Source organism: Patagioenas fasciata, chromosome 14, assembly GCF_037038585.1.
Source record: "Patagioenas fasciata isolate bPatFas1 chromosome 14, bPatFas1.hap1, whole genome shotgun sequence".
Lineage (NCBI taxonomy): Eukaryota > Metazoa > Chordata > Aves > Columbiformes > Columbidae > Patagioenas > Patagioenas fasciata.
In genome coordinates this window covers 9,962,758-9,967,087 of record NC_092533.1, presented here as the reverse complement: position 1 = coordinate 9,967,087, position 4,330 = coordinate 9,962,758, and positions in this window count along the sequence as shown.

Genomic DNA, 4,330 nt, shown 5'->3' with positions numbered 1-4,330 from the left:
TTTTTTTCTGTTGTCTTTTTTTTAAATATCTTTTAAATTCTGGCTAAAGATGCCTATTGACAGCGTTACCAAACCAATAACCTTAGTCCTTCTTTCTTGTGCATGAAAATGCTGTTTGTTCTCCTGATGTCTCAGTCATACTTAAGTGACTCCAACGGGCACTGAAATATTTTGGTTCACCTTGTACAAGTTTCACTTGACTTGTGTTTGTCCCTTTCCTCCCTGATGTGTAATTGAATCTGACTACAATAGACTGAATGTGTTCATGCCTGTGTAGACTTCAAAATGCACACAGGATTTGTGAGAGCCAGGAGGCCACTGTATTGTGAGATTTTAAAATTAAATAAGCACACCCTTTCAGTATACTTTGCTTTCTAAATTTCAATGTGAGATGTGAATTGCTTGTTATAGGCAAGTCTCATATGTTTGAATTAAGGCAAAAAGCCTGTATGAATTGCAAGGTGTTTGAAAATAGAGGAATGTTGCTTATTTTTTAATGATTGAAAATGCTGCTACAGTGACTTAATTGTTTTTATCATTTCACTCAAATATGAGAAGAGAGGAGGAAATGAGTTATAGCTGTATACATACAAATAGTAAGCTGCTGGTTTTTTTCTGTGTTGCACATGGAAATCGGTTTCAAATTACTCAAACTAAACTTTTTAATGGAATAGTCATCATTATTCATTTTTGTGATGAGTAAGAGGTATTTATCCATGTATTCTAACAATATTCCAATTTATGTGTGTTAGTAAGATGTGCTCTGCACACCACCCAACTTATTTCCCCACCCCACTGAGGTTTTTCGATAACTCCGGGGGAAAACAGGCCGTTCTACCTACCGGAACCTGCACCCAGGACTCCTGGGTCTGCATCCTCCCCTTGCTCTCCAACACCCTGTGTTTTCTCTTTCACATACTTTCAAAGGCCCTGAATATATCTAGGGCTGAAGTGTTTTAAATGTCAGTTGCAGTTATTTTGCAGACTGTAAGTTGCTTTTACCCGAAAAAGACATCTGATGCCTTTTGTTGTTGTTGGCCATTCTGGTCATTGTAAATATTTGGCTTTCAAGTTGACTGGATATGTTCAGAACAGAGTTTGACTACAGTCTACTACATCCTGATCTAAAAATCAGTTCCTGGATGCGATTCCTTGAGCAAAATGGATTATTTTCTTGGTTGTAGTAAAAATGTGAGTATACATAAGTCGGTCATAAATGACATCGTACAAGAACACGGAATTTTCAACTGTGGTGGAAGTTGCTTGGCTGCTGCCATGGCTGCTGTGTTCTCTGCCGTGTAATAACCTGATCAATGACGTTGCCCCGTGGTCTGTTCCCTCGACACACGGTGTGTCGGTGCAGATTCTGATGATGGGACCAGTTCATGATTTCTTCATGCTGATAGACTCGGTGCTGGGTGTCAGCTGTGGGAGCTGGACATCTTGAAGGAGTCTTTAAGATGGTAATGCATTTTAATAATTTCATTTATATGTATGATGAGACACCAGGGCTTGACTGGGACCTGGACTGGTATTTTTATGGTTTTATACCTCTTTGGTGCAACCTCTTAAAGCAGCACAAATAGAACAGCGTGAATTAGTGATCTCGCACCTATTAAATGTGCCAGCTCAACAGAGGGTGTTTTTGGACCAAGACAAAGACTGTTCTTGACAGTTCAGCATTTAAAGCTGTAATGCCTAAGAGTAAAGGGCTGACTTGCCACCTTGTGTTGTGTGCTGGTTTTATTCAGATTCTACCTGTGGCTCTGTGTTTAAGATTTAAAGAAAATAATTGGCAGCCCAAAAGCCACCGTCTTCTGGAGCTGTCTCTTGCACAGGTTCCCTGCACAGCCTAGGGACAGTAAGCTCTCCTTTTCCCTATTGGTAAAAACGTGGTGAAAGTATCTGCTTATCTTGCAGGGTTGCTGGAAGGAATCATTGGTTAACAACTTCTAACTACTTTGAAGCTGAAAAATGTTGTGGAATTCTGAAGTGTTGTTTAAATGATCTGAGGCAAATACATCTTGCCTTTCGTATTTTTTTAATACCACAAAAGCTTGTTCTAATTAGTGCAAAATATCACAGTAACAATTAGTGCAAGTTTGATTACTTAGAGTATTACTTTGAGATATGCATAATACTAAAATGTGTATTTACTGCTTCAAGAGGCCATATTTTAAAATAATCAACTGCAGCCACATTGAGAAAACAAAGGTTACAAAGTCACACATCCCAAATTTAGGTGTAGGTGTAAGTTCCCTGTGTGACCTCAGCCTGTGCTTCTGACTTCAGTGCCCGTCATGTTTTCTCCTACCTCGTCTTTTCGCTGTTGAACGTCGCAGCTGTGAGGACGTCAGGATGATACATGAGTGGAAACCTTGGTCTTCGTGAAGGTCCTGGCATTGTTTCTTTGTCCCAGTCTGTGTCCTCTTTGGGTCCTTCCCTCACCACGTTGCCCATTAAGGGGTTTGCTCAGAGTGACTGAAATCTGGAGGATTTCAGCTGCAGAAATCTGAGATGCACAAATGAGTTTGGGTGTTTATTCATGGGTGCAACAAAATACTCATGTTTTGCCAAATCCTCCTCTTTGCTAAATTCTGGCTCCTTTGTTAACAGAGAAAGCTATTCTAATGTGCCCAAGTTTTTGTAATAGATGGAAAACAATGTATTTTTTTAGTAGACCTTTTCCTGAAAACAGACATCTTTAAAAATCAGAAAAATGTAAGCCACGGAAAAGTTTTGCAAGAAAACTGGCAGGTATTGTAAGCAATGTGCCTTCTCTGTAGTCAGTAAGCACTGGGACAGCGCATTTGCTGTGAGTTGGGTACAACAAAGCCTGACTACCTGCAATTCCTGGGAATTCGTTTGTGTTCCATTAGTAGATTACTTAGTAGTGCCATGAAAAAGATTTTGCACAAGACTTTTGCTGTTACAGTAGGAAGAATATTATGTTAGGACTAAGCCCACAGATGCCTGGGATGGAGGCACGCTGCCAGAAAGCTGTCTGTTATTTTAAAGGTTTGGAATATCATCACCTGTCCTTGAGGTCTGGACTCATCCAGGGGAAACATGGGACCCTGATGGTGGCACAGAGCCATGAGCTGGGAACCACGTGCCCAGAGATCGTTTTCAAGTTGAAAACGTTGCTTATATCAAACTAAAAGATAAGGACAATTAGGAATGGGGCAGTTTTTTCCTGGCTAGTCCACACCAGCTGGGATTCCTTCATGTGCTTTTTGCTTTCAAGCTTGGTCTGTATCAGCTGCTTAAATCCAACGTTTTCCTTCTTGGTGCAAACCTCATGTTTTGTATTTTTTGACTTCTCTGCCCTCAATATTAATGCTTATGCAAATTGGACTTTGAAGGGAAAAAATTTCCAGGCAACAAGAAGGACAGACTTGGAGAAGCATCCCCTAGTAAAAACAAAAATCCCATTTTTGTATTAAAGCTGACACCCGTTTTTATTTCTGTGCATGTAAAGTGTTTTCCATGTTTTGTTTTGTTTTTTTCCCCTATGCATGTGTATGGGTCATACTCTCATGGTTCATAACTCTCACTTTTGGACAGATGCAGGATTTCGGTGAAATACCATTGTGCACTGCTGACAGTTTTAATGAACACAGTAAAAAAGGAGGTGTGAGCAGTTGAGTATTACATTCCTTTCCAAAATACCACAAATAGTCCTGAAGCTTCACTATTAAACTGAAAACTAAGAATTCTGCGTCAGGGCGAGTATTATTTCCTAAAGGAATAAATGCCGGAATATTTATCTTGCCTTTCAGCTTGGGAGCTTTGGGCAATAAACGGATCGGGAAGAGCTCGTCTTTTACCCTTACCCCAGCCTGGCTGTAGGTTAAAGTTTATTTTTCAATTGAAAACGTGACAACACATCCTCTCCGTGCAGGAAAATCCTTCGGCGGGCACCCGTGGCTGTAGGTACTTGGTTAAAAAAACCAAAACAAACTCCTATTTGTATGTAATACTGGCAGGTAGTGGTAGCTGAGCTGATTCCTGCCTATTGTTCTGTACCGCCCAGAGCCCCGGCAGCCTCCTGCCCCCTCACGGCGGGGTCTCTGGAGCCCGCGGCTGTGCCGATCGTGTCCCCGCTGCATCCGAGCCCCCCCCGCGCAGAAATACAAACGGGCGGGCGGGGGAGGAGTTGCGGCGGACGGCCGCTGCTCGGCCTCACGCCAGCGAACGCCCGAGCCGGTCGTTGGCGGCCCCGCTGCCCTCGCCCCCGGCAGCGCAGCCGCGGCCCTGAGTACAGACAACATGGCGGCACTGCGCCCTCACGGCGTTACGCACGCACGGCGGTGGCGTGGCGGAAGCG